Consider the following 19,417-nt stretch of genomic DNA (forward strand, 5'->3'; position numbering starts at 1 on the left):
AATAGAAACCTAAACTCGTCTGTTTTTACTCCATTTCTATTCTCAACCCAACTATATTTGAATAAAATAAATGATAATCCATGACAGTCAAGCTCCCATATTTATTGTATTACACCATAAAAGGTCATATATGAAATGATGGGGCTTTTGTCCTTAGTACTAGAGACTTACATTGTGGTAGTCTTTATACTAGCTTCACTATTTTGAACCCTCATAACATCATCGCGATTGTTTGTGTGATAGTAGTAACCATTGACCACATAACCAGAATATTTTGCCACAGTTGGACAAAGTCCATTAACTATCCATCTTAAAGAAGGCGATATGGATTTTTTTGGAACTTTGAGAGCTAATGCAACCTACGATATATTTTATAATAGTTTAGTAGTTAACATTTAATTATACATCAAATAGTAGGTCTCTAGAGATTACCCATGTGGACGACCCCCGACTAAATGTACGATTATGCTCTTCTTGAAGCCTTTCTACTTTTATTTTTACCAGAATTGAGCTTAGAAAAAATATCCATATGTTGCCTATTATAAATGACAAAGTTAGTAGATTATTGAATAATCAAGTAACCTAAAACGAGAATAAGATGAAGATCTACATACTTGACGTAAGGAAGCACATCATTTACATTTTGAATGACATAAAGATGAGCTTGATCCAACACATTCTTACTCAGTCTGATAAAAGAAACAGTTGACAATGCTCTATCAATGTTTGAGTTCGCTTTATTTGTTGATGAGTTTAGCCCAATAAAATTAATACCAGATACAAATTCAAAACAAAACTCTATAGTCTATTCGACAATATAATTTTCTCCAACACATCCTTCTGGTCGATTTCTATTTCGTACATAAGTTTTCAACACTTTCATGTATCGTTCAAAAGGATACATCCACCTCAAATAAACAGGTCCACAAAACTCAACTTCTCTTACAAGATGCACTACAAGGTGTACCATTATTGTGAAGAATGATGGTGGGAAATACTTCTCTAAGAGGCATAGAGTGACAACTATATCCTTTTGCATACCCTTTAACTGAGATGAATCGATCACCTTGCAACATATAGCATTAAAGAAGAAGCATTGGCGAGTAATTGCAAGTCTTACATGTTTGGGTAAAATATCACGAATGGCTACAGGTAATAATTGTTGCATAAGAAGGTGATGGTCATGCAACTTAAGTCCGTAAAGTTTCAAATCTGTGAGCGACACTAAACTTTGAATGTTCGAAGAATAGCCTTTAGGTACTTTAATTTCTGATAGTAACTTACAAAAGCTCAATTTCTCAGCTCGTGTTAATCTACAACACGTGGGAGGTAAAAAGACTTTTTTCTCTCCTACTTGAGGGGCTAACTCTTATCTAATGTTCAATTCCACCAAATCTAATCGAGTTTTTATTCCATCCTTCATTTTACCAGGAATATCAAGCAATGTGCCAATAAGATTTGCACATACATTCTTTTCAATGTCCATCACGTCTAAACAATGTCGCACGTCAAGATATTTTTAGTATTCTAACTAAAAAAGAATAGATTTTTTCTTTGAATAAGTTGAAGAGCTATCTCCACTGTTTTTTTTCTTTGATAGTTTTCTTATCAAATGAATATTGATACTTACTTGTTTCTGCAAGATTTTCTTCCCCACTTAATGATTCTGGAGCAAATTCTAATTCTTGTGCACCATTAAAAGCTTTCTTTTGTTTCCTATATGGATGATGGCATGGTAGAAACTTGCGATGTCTGAGATATGCCATCTTCTTCCCTTTTGGTAAATAAGTGGATGAAGTTTTCTCTCCATAAATTGGACATGCATGATATCCTTTAACCGTACAACCACACAAGTTACCATATGTAGGAAAATCATTAATGGTTCATAATAAAATAGCTTTAAGCATGAAACGGTGTTCTTCATATGCATTGTAACATTCTACCGCATCTTTCCAAAGTTTTTCCAAATCATCCACTAACGGAGCTAAATAAACATCTATGTCATTTCCCGGTTGTTTAGAACCGGATATCAGTGCAGTCAACATAAAACTTTTTTGCTTCATGCACAACCATGGAGGTAAATTGTAAGTCACTAACATCACTGGCCAACAACTATATCTACTACTAAGATCTCTATGTGGATTTACCCCATCTGTCGAAAGAACAAGACGAAGATTTCTAGCTTTTGACCCAAACTTTGGCCACAAATTGTCTATTTTTTTCCACAGGGCATCTTTGTGATGTTTTAATAAACCATCTGTTTCTTTCTTTTTTAGCATGCCATGTCAATAAACTTGTTGTTCTTTACTTCGAAACATTCTTTCAAATCTTGGAATTGGAAAGAAATACCACATGACTTTTGCTGGAATATTTTTAGCCCTTTCCTTTAATTTTTTTTGAAGCTTCCATCTTGATGTACCACAAATGGGGCATACATTTGCATTAGAGAGTTCTTTTCTAAACAAGCAACAATCGTTCCTACTTGCATGAATCTTCTCGTACTTCATTCTAAGAGTACCCAAAATCTTTTTTCTTCATAAGTAGAAGTTGGAATTTCATTAAGACTAGGTAATATGTCATGAATTAATTCCAACAACTCAGTGCAACTTTTATTGCTCCATCTAAATTTAGCTTTCAAATTATATAACTTTACAAATGTAGATATTTTGGAAAAAGTTTTACAATTTGGGTAATGGTTTCTTTGCATCATCTATAATTCTTCAAAATTATCGGATTTTTCACTAAAATAGTTATTGTAAGCCTCAAACATTCCAATTGTGTCATCAACATCAACATCATCCTCATCAACTTTGTCTCTTTCACTAGTTGACACGTTTTCAGTGTTTCTCTTAATCGGTAATGATTCACTGTGAAAAATCCATGTCTGATAACTTTGATCTATACCATGAAAAAATAAGTGATCTCTTATGCTGTTCACATTTAGAGTTTTTGTATTCACACACTTCAAACATGGACAACTCATGAATTCGTTATATTTGAATGTTATAGACCATTTTTAATAAACATCTCGACCCCTAAACCATACTCAGTTGACATTCTATTCATTTTCATCCATGACTTATCCATGATTGTAAAATATGCAACTTAATCTACAAAAAAGAAAAATAATAAGGAAAAAGTATGTAACCGTAAGCTTGTAAATTTAACCATAATCAACAACAAAACCTAAAACATTAACAAATTGGTTCTGATATACACTTAAACCACACCATGTTGGCTTTTTTGCCCTTAATCTCAAATTAATTAATTTAATATTTTGATGATAAAAAACTCATTTTTACTGAAAATCTTAGTGTTTTAATATGTCATAGTGTAGAGCTCGGAACAACGATTCCAACACCTCTTGAATCACTTAAATTGGAGCTAAAACGAAGACGATATGACCGAAACAAGTCTATAGAGAAAATACCGTGGTGGATGATGTGGCATAACCAGACCATTTGCATGTAGACATGTAGCAGCATATAGGTTGAATGGTGGATCATTAAGAGATTAACATATGATGGACTTTTGATTTTTGGATTGATTTAAAATAAAAAAAATTGAAATTAAAAAGAAATTTAAAAGGAAAATAAATTTAATATTATTTTATGTTTGTGTCTAACGGCTAGTTTTTTACACATGGTATATTTTTTTTTATTTTTGAATTGACTTTAAAGAGAATGAATTTAAAAAGAAAATGAATTAAAATGAAAATGAATTTAATATTATATTTTGTTTGTATCTAACGACTAGTTTAGTTTTAAATCTCCACCATTGACTTTTCTTTTCCAAAATCCAATGGTCCAAATTAATTATGGTTTCTAAAAATTTTTCCATCTCATCTCTATATAAACCATCTTCCTCTCCATTTTTTTTTTTTAAAATAAATTTTACATTTCATAATCCTCCAAAACTCAAAAGTTTCATTGTAGCTCTAAGTTCCTAGTTTTTTTTTTTTTCATCTTATCCTTGAGAGAGTGTTATTGTATTGTGAGGATAAACTTGTTGAGTGCTTAAACTTGTAAATCCACTCTAGTGAGAGTTGTATTGTGTTCTTAAAAAATTCCAACATTTGTAACGGTTTGATCCTAAACCATTGAAAGGATCAGGTTTGCTCTTGAACCCGTAAAAGGAGCAGGGGTGTAACGGTTGGGTTCTAATCTGTGGAAAGAGTCGGAAAGATTTTATTCAAATTCCCAAGAGGCGCTTGGGGAGTGAAGTAGTTCGAGTTTGACCGAACCACTATAAAAATTACGGTGTCTTCTTCTCTAACTCTTTCCTTTTTTTTTTTTTAATTAATTTAAGCAATATGTTTTAGTTTGTTCTTATTTATTTGCTAAAATTTGATAGAATTAAATTATCACATTTTTGTCATCTTATTTGTTGCATAAATTGAATTTTTCTTATTATTTATAAAAAGTGTATTAATTAGTTTAATTGGGTTAATTTAGACAAAAAAAAGTTTAATTAAACCCTATTCACCTCCTCTCTAGGGTTGCCATATCGATCCAACAATTGGTATCTGAGCGGATTGCTCTTCTTGAAATATTTATTTCTTGATAAACTTAATTGTTTTTTAGCTATGGCAACTTTAGGTTTTATCCCTTTTACTGATAGTCAATCTATTACAAAGCCTCCTTTCTTTAATGGTACTAAGTATAGTTATTGGAAAAATAGAATGGGAATTTTCTTGCTTTCTATTGATTATGATTTATGGGATATTGTTGAGGAAGGTTTTAAAATTCCAACAAAAGATGTTGATGGTGTTAGCACTATAAAACCTAAGGAAGAATGGTCAGTAAATGAAAAGAAAGTATGCTCTTTAAATGCCAAAGCTATTAATTGCTTATTTTGTGCTTTGAATGAAGTTGATTATAATAGAGTGTCTATTTGCAAAACCGCTAAAGAGATATGGGATAAATTAGAAATTACTCATGAAGGAACTAGTCAAGTAAAAGAAACAAAGCTTGACATGTTAGTTCATCAATATGAAATGTTTAAAATTGATGAAAATTAAGCTATTTCCGATATGTTTATTAGATTTACTAACATTGTCAATGCTTTAGAAGGACTTGGGAAAAAGTACTCAAATGTTGAGAAGATAAAGAAGCTGTTGTGGTCTTTGCCTAAACAATAGGAGCCTAAAGTCACCGTCATTCAAGAGGCAAAGGATCTCAAATCTCTCTCCATTGATGAACTCATGGGCTCGTTGTTGATGCATGAGATAAAGATCAAGAAAAACATGAAGGATGAGAAGAAAAAGAAAGAAAAGAGTATAGCTTTAAGACTATCTCTTTAGAAGTTGACTCCCAAGATGAAGATGACCTTGATGAAGATGATGTTGCCTATCTTTCACATAAGTATAATAACTTCATCAAGAGAAAGAAGCAATTCAAGAAGCATCTTTCCAACCAAAAAGAATCAAAAGGTGAAAAGAGCAAAAATGATGAGGTAATATGCTATGAATGCAAGAAGCCGGGTCATATTAGAACCGATTGTCCTTTTCTAAAATCATCTAAGAAATCCAAGAAGAAAGCAATGAAAGCTACTTGGGATAATAGCGATGAAAGCGAAAGTGGGAGTGATAATGAAGAAGTGGCCAATTTTTGCTTCATGGCTCATAGTGATAAAGAGGATGAACAAAATGATGAGGTAACTCTGGAACCTCTTTCTTATAATGAATTGTTCAAAGCTTTTGAAAATATGCAAAATGATTTAGAAAAACTTAGTTCTAAGTATGTTGTGCTTAAAAAGAAATACAATGTTTTATCTAGTAAAAATAAGTTTTTACTTGAATAAATTGCTTGCTTAAAAGAGAATGAGCATGATGCTATGCATATTTATGAAATGAATATCTCTTGTAACAAGCATGCTTTTGATTGTGATGAGAAAAATGCCTTACTTGACAAAGTTAAATTTCTTGAGCATGATAGTTGTGAAAAAGATAATTTGATTAAATTACTCAAAGAAAAGGAATTTAGTGCTTTGTAAGAACTTGATAAGGCTAAAGAATCTATTAAAAAGTTTACAATAGGTGCTCAAAGATTAGACAAGATAATTGAAGTAGGCAAGCCTTTTGGTGATAAAAGAGGTTTAGGCTATATTGATGAATGTTCTACTTCGTCAAATTCTAAAACTATCTTTGTTAAAGCATCTCATAATATTCCTAAGCTTAATATGCCTAAGGTTGTGTCTAAGCATGTTAAATCTAACTTTGTGCCTATATGTCATTATTGTGGTGTTGAAGGCTATATTAAACCTAAGTGTTTTAAATTGAAATATGCTCATACTACTTCTCCAAGAAAAAAATTTTCTCAACAGGCAAAGTTTCACAATGCTCAAAGGAATAATTTCTCCAAGAAAAGTAGAGTGCATAAATTTGTTGTAAGAGATAAATCTTTGCATAATGTTGTTTGTTTCTCATGTGGTAAGTTTGGACATACAACTTATTCTTTTACTTGTCTAAATCCAATGCCTTAAATGTCTATGCAAAAATGAAATAGATTCCCAAGATTGTCAATGCTAACCATCTAGGACCCAAACAAGTGTGGGTACCAAATAATCAAACTTGAACATTTGTGTTTATAGGTTTGTTTGAAAGCCTCTGAGAAAAACAAGTGGTACTTGGATAGTGGTTGCTCGAGGCAAATTACGGGAGACCCATCCAAGTTTGTCTCTCTCTCCAAAAAGGATGGAGGTCTTGTAACCTTTGGTGACAATAAGAAAGGTAAAATAATTGGTAAAGGTAGTATAGGTAATGAATCTTCTATTTTAATTGAAAATGTACTTTTGGTTGATGGTTTGAAGCATGATTTACTTAGTATTACTCAATTGTGTGATAAAGGCTTTAGAGTTGTATTTGATAAAAAGAATTGCATCATTGAAAATGCTAGTGATAGAAAAGTTATATTTGTTGGAAATAGAGATGAAAATGTTTATACTATTGATTTGAATGATTGTCCTATTAATGATAAATGTTTATCGGCTTTGCATAATGATTCTTGGTTATGACATAGAAGACTAGGACATGCTAGCATGCACTTAATTTCAAATATTTCTAAGAATTCTTTAGTTAGAGGTCTTCCCAAATTTAAATTTGAAAAAGACAAAGTTTGTGATGCTTGTCAAATGGGTAAGAAAACTAAGTCCTCTTTCAAATCTAAAAATTAATCTCTACAACTACACCCTTTCAACTATTACACATGGACTTATTTGGCCCTTCTAGAATTGCTAGTTTTGGAGGGAACTATTATGCCTTTGTGATAGTTGATGATTTTTCAAGATTTACTTGGGTTTTGATGCTAAAACATAAGAACGATGCTTTGAAAAGCTTTTCTAGTTTTGCAAAAAGAGTTCAAAATGAAAAAGCTTTTTCAATTTCTAAAATTAGGAGTGATCATGGAGGAGAATTTGATAACAATGCTTTTGAAACTTTTTGTGAAGAAAATGGTTTTTCTCATAATTTCTCCGCTCCAAGAACTCCTCAAGAAAACGGTGTAGTTGAAAGAAAAAATCGTACTTTGCAAGAATTTGCTAGATCAATGTTGCATGAGTATGGTATACCTACATACTTTTGGGCGGAAGCCGTTAACACCGTTTCTTATGTTTTAAATAGAGTTTTAATTAGACCTTCTTTGGATAAAACTCCTTATGAACTTTGGCATAAAAAAATTCCAAATATAGGGTATTTCAAATTTCTTGGTTGCAAATGTTTTATTTTGAATAACAAAGAAAAACTTGGAAAATTTGATTCTAAGATGGATGTTGGTATTTTCCTTGGCTATTCCTCTACTAGTAAAGCTTATAGAGTTTTCAATAAAAGAACTTTAGTAATTGAGGAATCTATGCATGTAGTATTTGATGAATCTTGCAATGTTATTTCTAATGAGCCTATTTATAGTGATGTTTTAGAAGAAAATTTTGGAGATTTACTTGTTAGTAACAAAGGCAAGGAAATTGTTTCAAGTAAGCAAGAGGTGAGCTTAATCGAAAAGAACGAAGTTGGTTCTTCATCCATGCCTAAAGAGTGGAGGTATGCTCCTTCCCATCCCAAATAATTAATTCTTGATGATCTCGAACAAGGTGTGAAAACTCGTTCCTCTCTTAATATGTTTAATAATCTTGCTTTTGTTTCTCAAATTGAACCAAAAAGTTTTAAAGATGCCGAAAATGATGAATTTTGGATTTTAGCTATGCAAGAAGAATTAAATCAATTTGAAAGGAATAAAGTTTGGGAGCTAGTCCCTAGGCCCTCTCATGCTTCTATAATTGGAACTAAATGGGTCTTCAGAAATAAAATGGATGAAAATGGAAATATCATTAGAAATAAAGCTAGACTTATAGCTCAAGATTATTGTCAAGAGGAAGGAATAGATTATGAAGAAACTTTTGCACCTTTTGCTAGATTAGAAGCTATTAGAATGTTGCTTGCTTTTTCTTCCTATAAGAATTTCATTTTGTATCAAATGGATGTGAAAAGTGCACTTTTAAATGGTTATATCATGGAGGAAGTTTATGTAGAACAACCTCCGGGGTTTGAAAGTTTTGATTTTCCTAATCATTTCTATAAGTTGAAAAAGGCTCTTTATGGCTTAAAACAAGCTCCAAGAGCTTGGTATGATAGATTTAGTAACTTCTTGCTTGAGAATGGATTTAAAATGGGTAAAATTGATACTGCTCTTTTTATTAAGACTAAAGAAAATGATATGTTTTTAGTACAAATATATGTGGATGATATTATTTTTGGTTCTACTAATCCATCTTTGTGTGAAAAATTTTCTAACTGTATGCATAGTGAATTTGAGATGAGTATGATGGGAGAACTTAGCTCTTCCTTAGACTTCAAATCAAACAACTCAAGGATGGTATTTTCATAAGTCAAGAAAAATACACAAGGGATTTGCTCAAAAGGTTCAAATTCAATGAAGGTAAAATTGCAAAAACTCCTATGAGCATATCCACTAAGCTTGACAAGGATGAAAAAGGTAAGTGTGTGGATATAAAAACTTATAGACGTATGATTGGATCTTTACTTTATTTAACATGTGTGGATATAAAAACTTATAGAGGTATGATTGGATCTTTACTTTATTTAACCGCTAGTGGACCCGATATTATGTTTAGTATATGTCTTTGTGCTAGATTTCAATCTTGTCCTAAGGAATCACATTTACATGTCGTTAAAAGAATTTTTAAATATTTGTTTGGTACTATTGATTTAGGCTTATGGTATCTTAGAAATGTTGAATTTAATTTGGTAGGATATTTCGATACAGATTTTGTGGGTAGTTTACTTGACCGTAAGAGTGCTAATGGGACTTGTCAATTTCTTGGTAGTTCCTTAGTTTCTTGGTTTAGTAAAAAGCAAAATTCGATTGCCTTATCCACTACGGAAGCGGAATATATTGCAGTTGCTAGTTGTTGTGCTCAAATTCTTTGGATGAAACAAACTCTTTGTGATTTTGGATTAAAGTTTGATAATGTGCCTATATTTTGTGATAATACCAGTGCTATTAATTTGATTAAAAATCCTATACATCATTCTAGGACTAAGCATATTGATATTAGGCATCACTTTATTAGAGAGCATGTGCAAAATGATAATATTACTCTTGAATTTGTAGGCTCTAATAATCAATTAGCGGATATTTTTACCAAGCCTTTGAATGAAGAAAACTTTTGCAAAAATAGGCTTGAGCTCGGTATTATTCGTTGTGATGCCTCTTGATTTTATAATTTTACTTGTTAAATCTTTTAGAAGGCATTTTGATAGGGGGAGATATGGAAAGCATGTGTTAATATTCTTAGGGAAGTTGTGCTAAAATTATGTTCATGTTTTTAAGGGAAACATTTATATAGTTCTAAATTTTTCTTAATTATTCTTTTTGATGATTCCAAAGGAGGAGAAGTTTAAGAAAAATATGCTATAAATTTGTTATGATTTTGATTGTATTAATTAGGGGGAGAATTTATTTTTTTGAGTGAATTTCAAGAATGATCTTTATGGTGATATGTTGAATTTTATTATGGGCTACATATGGTTTACATGTATTTCAAGCTATTTTTCTTGAATGGTTTGTCATCATCAAAAAGGGGAGATTGTTGGCTTTTTGGCCCTTAATCTCAAATTAATTAATTTTAATTAATTAATTAATCAATGTTTTGATGATAACAAACTAATTTTTTTACTAAAAATCTTAGTATTTTAATATGTTCATAGCGTAGAGCTCGGAACAACGATTCTAACACCTTTTGAATCATTCAAATTGGAGCTAAAACGAAGACGATATGACCGAAACAAGTCTATAGAAAAAATACCGTGGTGGATGATGTAGTATAACCAGACCATTTGCATGTAAACATGTGGCAGTATATTGGTTGAATGGTGGATTATTAAGAGATTAACATATGATGGACTTTTGATTTTTGGATTGATTTTAAATATAAAAAAATTGAAATTTAAAAGAAATTTAAAAGGAAAATAAATTTAATATTATTTTATATTTGTGTCTAAACGACTAGTTTTTTACACATGGTATTTTTTTTTTTTTTTTTGGATTGACTTTAAAGAGAATGAATTTAAAATGAAAATGAATTTAATATTATATTTAGTTTATATCTAACGACTAGTTTAGTTTTAAATCTCCACCATTGACTTTTCTTTTCCAAAATCCAATGGTCCAAATTAATTATGGTTTTTAAAAATTTTTCCATCTCTATATAAACCATCTTCCTCTCCAAATTAAAAAAAAAAAAAAAAAACAAATTTTACATTTCATAATCCTCCAAAACTCAAAAGTTCCATTATTGCTCTCTCTAAGTTCCCATTTTTTTTTTCTTTTCATCTTATTCTTGAGAGAGTGTTATTGTATTGTGAGGATAAACTTGTTGAGGGCTTAAACTTGTAAATCCACCCTAGTAAGAGTTGTATTGTGTTCTTAAAAAATTCCAACATTTGTAACAATTTGATCCTAAACCGTGGAAAGGATCGGGTTTGCTCTTGAACCCGTAAAAGGAGCGGTGGTATAACGGTTAAGCTCTAATCCGTGGAAAGAGTCAGAAAGATTTTATTCAAATTCCTAAGAGGCGCTTGGAGAGTGGAGTAGGTCGAGTTTGATCGAACCATTTTAAAAATTACGGTGTCTTCTTCTCTAACTCTTTTCTTTTTATTTTTGCAATTAATTTAAGCAATTTATTGTATGTTTTAGTTTGTTTTTATTTATTTGCTAAAATTTGATAGAATTAAATTATCACATTTGTTTCATCTTATTTGTTGTATAAATTGAATTTTTCTTATTATTTATAAAAAGTGTATTAATTAGTTTAATTGAGTTAATTTAGAAAAAAAAAGTTTAATTAAACTCTATTCATCCCCTCTAGGGTTGCCATATTGATCTAACGGCAAGACTATCAATCAAGTATATGCTTTTTTAACTAATTTCATTCAAACATTAACAAATTTCAAGATGCTTAATCATTGGAACAAAACATAAAATTAATGAAATAACAGTTGAACCACACCAATCAAACTTAATCATCCAAGTAAGACCAAATTAGTTTATATAGAATTGAAAGAAAAGAATTTTGATATATACTTGAACCACACCAAGCAAGATTATCAACCAAGTATATACTTTTTAACTAATTTCATTCCAACATCAACAAATTTAAAGAAGCTTAATCATTAGAACAAAACATAAAATTAATGAAATTCCCAACTTTTTATATATGTATATATAATTTAGCCCGTTGAGTATTGTCATTTTTGTTTTTATCTTATATTTATTTATGTACCTTATGTTTCCTCATTGTCCAAATTATGTAAAAGCCAAGTGAATAAGTATTATTTATCGATTAATATTATTCTTCTTGTTTACGCCACATCGTGTACCGTTGCCATTTCTTTCTATAAACCAAATGAATCCCCTTTCAAATATTAAAAACAAAGCAAAGGGTACAATTTCATCTTCTTCTCAAATTCTTATTTTATTTACTCATCTCTTTGATGATCCTATGAATATCATTAACAAGCTCTTCACTACACAACACCATTGTATTCCATTTTCTTCACCACCTTTTCTCTCAAACATAACCAAAAACATTTCAAATAGCTCCTATATAACACTTGAACCACACCAATCAATAATAAAAAAACAAAAAAATTCAAGACTACCAACTAAGTATATATACTTCAACTAATTTAATCCCAACATTTCAAAATTTCAATAAGCTTAATTATTAAATTGAAAATTCATATGAAAATAAAATTATACCTTTCGAAACAAACAACTTAAACAACCTACAAACTTGAAGAGATCCAAACCAGAGCTCATAGATTGGAATGCCGGCGAGCACTGGACCTTTGCGAACAGAGTTGAGATGGTAGATCTGACAAACGGTGAGCTGAGCATGACGTCGTCGACCAACCTCTATGACAGGAACAAGCTGGACTGAAACCCCACTTAAAGAACACGCCACTTAAAGAACACGACACTTAAAGAATGCACCGGCGAAGAATGTGCCCCATGAAGAACCACCGGAACACGCGAACAACAACGGACAACCCATGTGCCAGCAAAAAACACTCTGAGCGCACCCACGCGTTGACAGAAACCAACCGAAAAATGACCGGAGAACACCTACGATGATGACCCACCACTGGAAGAAGCCCACGACGACAGAGATCCAAGTAAAACCAGTGACGAAAACCCACAGGAACACCTCGAGAACCCCACACACCGATGAAAACCAACCAAAAACCCACGAATACCAATGACGAAAACCCACAAACTAATGTGCACGGCTAAGCTGAGAGCACCGGTGACGACAACCCACGAACTGAAGGCAACCGACCAAGCTGAGAGAGAAGAGGGTTTGGTAAAGTGAAGTGAAAGGAGAGAGAAGGTCAACTAATTTGAAATGGATTTTTAATAAAGTTAAAAAAAATAAATGAAAGGCCTTTAATGTCGGTTTTAAACTGACATTGTAGCCCGTCTTCAAAACTGACATTAAAGATCCATTTTTTTTTAAAAAAAATCGACATTATACATCTGAGAGTATTTTTTTCAACCGACATTGAAACCCAAAATTGTTGTAGTGAAATTAGTGAGTGATCACTTAGACTCCTATGTGTGGGACTCCCTCTTACAAAGAACTTGTATCTTATCACCTTGAAATTAATATTATTTCACTTGGAAAAACTTAGGCTACCCCTAAGTTTGAAAATCCCGTTTCAAGTTGTTGATGAAGGAGTATGTGAATACCTGCAATGGAAGGATCTTACCCCAATTTTAAATTTTACTAAAAATAATAAAATATAAGAGGAAAACTAGGAATAAATAGTCCTAATTAAGCATGCCTTCCTAACAATTTAGAGAGGAAGAAAGGATTAGAGGATTCACTTGCTCTTGAAGACCAAGTTCTTCACATTTTCCCTCCAAGTCACGAACAAATCCAATTTCCCTTCAAACTGATGAACACATCAACGTAAATCCCAAATTCTTGACACTACCACGAGGAGTCCTCAATATTCTTAAGGCTGAGAATCAATTGAGAGTTGTGTGGCTTCGGTGATTAATTTTGGAAGGGAAAATTTCTTTTTGAGAGAGAGTTTTTCTCAGTGAATTTTCTCTATGAGTGAGAGAAATAACATGAGCAAAATCATATCTACCACTTTCACACACCCACATTACAATGAGAGAAAGCGAGGGTGGTTACCCAATAACTCCCCTCTAATAATTTTTTTTTAAAATTAAAATCAATTTTAATTTTGTTATATATATATATAATAAGTAATAACCATATGTTATATCTAACATAACACATAACCTATAATTTATATTATATTGCATTTTAACCTATAGTTTATTATTCTCTCATTTAACCTATACTATTTAATATGAATCATATTCATATTAATTTAACCTATAGTATTTATAGGAATTTCATTCATATAATTAATATTTGAATCATATTCAAATATTTATTTCTCTCGAATAAAACTTTATATTATAATGTATCACATACATTATATTAATTATATCTTATATAATTCATTTCCTTCAACTAGTTTGAACAAGTCAAATTAATCCAAAATTAATTCGATTCTCATTAATCCCAGTTGAGCTAACGAGAGGACCTTATGACCTATAGATTGAAGCTTTAATGGTATTTGATTAATTAATTAAACCGTTTAATTAAATTAATTAACTTCCATTAACTGCACTCTTCGTACTATAGATATATTTCTGTGTCCATTTGATATAACCAATCAACAGTCATTGACCCTTCACAAATCATCGGTTTGCCCCTGTGGTTACATGTAACTCCATAAGTACTACTGATCTCTCTAATGAACAATTAGTCATAGTCCAAATATAACCAAACACCTCTCTGGTCAGGACAGGGTGTGGCATCACATTGTTCAAACCTCGGAATCAGCCCTTAAGGGAGCAATTTCTCTACTTACCCTAACATTGGGGGTGAGTGAATTCCTTCTCGTTTAGCTACCTTCCTAGCTCCTCAATAAGATGAATCCCCAAAATGATAAGTATATTAAGTAGAGAAACTGGTCACTCTGACCCATGCATATCAAAGGATTGCCTTTATAGGAAGGAGTTCACAACTCACTCAAAGATTCAAGTCAAGTCACTTATTGTTATTCTGGTGAAATGCAAATCTCTTTTAGTAATAGTGTTATATAGAGAGACTATTCATTTCGTGGTCCGTTCTTATACAAACTCTTTCTATAGAATACCACCGCTTACATGTCTCCACATGAATGATTAGGATCATATCATTTGTAACACTTTACAACAATTATAACAACTATAAAGCAGGTCACATTCATAATGTCACTAGAATAAGGTAACTAACCTTATACATCTACTACAGACCATCAAGGTTATCACCTAAACATGATCCACCTGTATGTCTCCACATACATGTTTAAGTTACAGTAGATAACCATGGATCTTAGTTTATTAGTTTTTAGGTTAATGAGACTAAATATCGCATAAAATATCTCTTGTTTTATTAGATAAATAAAATGTTTATACAAATGCAATTACACACTACAAGACCAAGAGATTTAGGGCATCAACTTAAACAATCTCCCACTTGTGGGGTGTACATGACAAAAGTACAAACAATACAACAATACACAAAAACAAGAAACTAGGGCACACAATACGCGCCTAATAAAATCTTCCACTTGCCCTAGACTAGATGCGGCCTGACTCATAGACCAAGACTCTCAAGGTGACCCTCAAACACCTTAGCAGTAAGGGCCTTTGTAAACAGATCAATAATGTTGTACTCCAAAGCGATCTTCATGACAATCACGTCCCCTCGATGCACAATCTCCCGAATTAGGTGTTACTTGTGCTCAATATGTTTTCCATGCTTGTGGCTTCTAGGCTCTCTATAATTAACCACAACACCACTATTATCACAATAAAAGGTGATGGGTTATGACATGTCTGGAACAACTTCCACTTCAGCCAAGAATTTCCTAAGCCATGCAGCCTCCTTGTCAGCTTCAAAAGTCACTACATATTATGCCTTCATGGTAGAGTCAATGATGCACCCGACGTTCCTCCAAACTATAACTCCTCCATGAAGAGTGAATACTGAGCCTAAAGTGGCTTTCCCAGAATCCCTATCAGAGTCAACGTATCTTGTAAAGATCAAACCCGTAGACCCATACATCAATATGTAGTCCCTCGTTCTCCTAAGATCTTGAGGATGGTTTTAACAGATGCCCAGTGATCTAATCCTAGATTAAACTGATATCTACTGACTATCCCCATTGCGTAGAAAATTTCATATGTAGTGCATTACATTGCATACATAAGGCTGCTAATAGTTGATGCATAGGGGATCTGTCTCATCTCCTCAGGTTCTTGAGATTTCTTGGGACGTAGCTCCTTAGACAAGATAACTCCATGCTTGAAAGGTAGCAGGCATCTCTTGAAGTTTTGCATCGAATACAAGCTTAATTTCAATGTACAAAACCTGAGACAAGGCCAACATTTTGTTCTTACGATCCCTAAAGATCTAAATGCCCAAAACAAGTTGTGCCTCTCCTAAATCTTTCATTTGAAATGGGTCACCAACCATTATTTTATATCAATTAATAGATCTATATCATTTCTAATGAGTAGGTTATCGTCTACATATAACACTAAGAAAACTATTGAATTGTTGATGCTTTTGCATCTTTTAAAGAAAATATCGAGGAATAATATTGATTGTGTTGGGTCTGAGGACCAGGATAGAAAAGTATGACAACCAATCTAAAGTAAAGTATGCACTCCTGAGAAGTCTCTCGGCTTTCTCAAACATAACACCATAGGAGAAGGCATTTGATTCTAAGACTTTTGAATACCGGGAGATCTTTACATTTTTAAAGAGAATAAAATGAGAAGAAGAATAGGGAGGAAGATGCAAGAATTTCGGTCTTCGAGGCCTTGCTCCCTTGTCTTTGTCCTTTGGGTTCTTGGGGACCGAATCTCCTCCTTATCCTACTGAGAGCTTATCTTTCTTTCTCCTTCAAGCACTTGAGTGCCTCCTCAAAGCTTCAAGTGTGAAGTCGTTTGTAAAAAACTCGTGTGCATGTATATGTGAGGTTTCTATATCCTATTTATAACCTTTTCTTGTAAAACACAAGGCTCATCAATATTTTGATCAGAGCCATGAGACTTGATCGAAGTATCAAACCTTATATTCCAAGATCGAGAAGCTTCTTTCAATCATTAAATGGAACGATTAAGCTTGCAGACCTTTTGCTCTTGACCTTGGGTTATGAATTCCTCTGACTGTTGCATATAGATAGTCTCCCAAGATTGTCATTCAGAAAGGTAGTATTGACGTCCATTTGCCTATCTTATAGTCATATTATGTGGCAATGGACAAGAGTATCCGGATAGGCTTTAATATGGAAATATGTGAGAAAGTCTCCTCATAGTTAACTCTTTCAACCTGGATATAACCTTTTGCTACCAGTCTAGCATTAAAGGTTTGCACTTTACCATTTGCAACCCTTTTTCTCTTTTAGATCCATTTGCATCCTATAGCTTTTACCTCATCTGGTTGATCTACAAAATTGAAGTACATAGACTTCATTTTGAGACCTGTTGCTTTGATCCATTCATCTCTGTCCACATTCTCCATTGCCTATTTATAGGACAATGGATCCTCATCATCACCATTAGATATGACGGTTAGGGTTTCTGTTAAGTCGATATAACGAATAAGCGGGTTTGCACCTCCCACTATGTCGAGGCTCTCTCAACGGTTAAGGTGGATGTGCCATCTTTTTTTTTCTAATTTTTGTGTCCTCAAAATAGCTAAAATATCCATATTCAAACAATTGTATTGTGAACTTTGTGTGTATTTCTCATTGATTAAGAGTGTGAAATACAAGATATAAATAGCTATACAAGAAGCCTAAAATAGCCAGCTAAATCTTAATCAAACCATAAAATAAGGAACAAATATAACCACTTAACAAATTTACAATTTAACATCCCCCCTCAAACTTAAGGCGGTAAAGTAGAGACCAGCTTGAACTTGCACAGTAATTGACGAAAATGGACAGAGGAGAGGGCTTTGGTGAAGACATCTGCTAGTTTCTTAGTTGTAGATATAGATTGAAGACGTAGGGTAGAACTGTGGAGATGGTGGCAGACAAAGTGACAGTCAATATCAACGTGCTTTCTTCGTTAATGAAAAACATCATTATGTGATATCTGAATAGCATTATGATTATCACAGTAAAGAATAGTGACAGAATCTTGAGGAGCCCCAATGTCAGCCAAGAGCCAACACCGCCATAAAATCATTGAAGTTGCATCAGCAAGTGCATGATATTTCGATTCAGTGCTGGAATGAGAAACATCTGTTTGTTTTTTACTCCGTCAGGAGATGAGAGAATCACCCACATAAAAATTATAACCTATGGTTGATCATCTATCCATAAAATCGCCTGCCCAATCAACCCTAGAATACCCAGAAAGAACCAAGGAGGATTAAGAGGAGAACTAAAGTCCATGCCCTTGTGTACCTTTAACATAACGTAAAATACGAAGTGTAATTGTGAAATGGATAGTATGGAGAGTAGACATGAATTGACTGACAACGTGAATTGCATAAGTAATGTCTGGACAAGCTACAGTTAAATAGATATGGCTACCAACTAGTTGCCTATATAAGGTTGGATCGTTGAGGGGAACACCATCAAAGGAGGTCAGACGAACAGTGGAATCCAAAGGTGTCAGTGCTGTGGAAAAATTAATGATACTCGAATAAACCAAAAGATCTGATGCATACTTTGCTTGAGATAAGTAGTATCCGTCAAGGCATGATAAGACCTGAAGACCAAGAAAGTAGCTGAGTGGTTCTAGATCTTTCATCTCAAAGTGTTCTCTTAAATATCGTCGGAGATCCTAAATAGCCTGAGGATCATCACCAGTAATAATCATATCATCCACATATAACAGAAGAAGAACGACCCCATCGACAATTGAATAAGTAAACAGAACAGAATCATGCGAGCTAGAAACAAACCCAAGATGGGTGATGCTAGAACTGAAGGTTGCAAACCAGGCACAGGGAGTTTGTTTTAGTCCATATAATGCACGACGAAGAAGACAGGCCTTTTTAGGCGAGGGAGAGTGTAACGACCTGACCCCCTAGGACTTAGGTTAGGTAGTTACTAAATAAATGTATGCATAGGATTTGAAACGACACTCAGTTATGTTGAAATAAATGCAAAATAGACAAGAGAGGTTCAAAAGCCATTTATTAAATGCAATTGTTAAAACAATAATAAGGTACCCATGATTCGTAAAGACTATTAAAAGTTTAAAAAAACAATCCTTCATAATAAGTTTCAAACAGTAAAACTAAACATTAAGGGAAAAATAAGGACTCTAAATTTCATGATGCAGAAGCGTAAAAACTAGTCCCAGTGGTACGATCATGAATTCCACTACGCCATCGCTGTTGCCTCTCTACCCTTACCTGAAACATCAACATAAGACAGAATGAGCATGAAATACTCAGTAAGTAACCCCATCACTAGGGTCAGGCTAGGCATCTATGTCCTCTAGATACCCATCTATGGCACGTATACATACATGAAACAGGTAAGAGACTGAGTTCTATCCTACTATAGTTAAATATGCCCACTACCTCTGGTGAATCCCATAGGAAACAAAAACTGGTGAATCCCGAAAGAGACACAAACTGGTGAATCCCGAAAGAAACACAAACTGGTGAATTCCGAAGGAAACACAAAATCTAAAGGGGCATTTAACTAATCAGTAAGGACAGTCACACGATCTTAACATCCAAATCACCACCGTACGAATCTATGACATATATATAACCCTCGATACCATGGCTCTACCAT

The sequence above is a fragment of the Benincasa hispida genome, chromosome 9, assembly GCF_027475165.1.
Source record: "Benincasa hispida cultivar pf3 chromosome 9, pf3_genome.v1.1, whole genome shotgun sequence".
In the NCBI taxonomy this organism is placed as follows: domain Eukaryota; kingdom Viridiplantae; phylum Streptophyta; class Magnoliopsida; order Cucurbitales; family Cucurbitaceae; genus Benincasa; species Benincasa hispida.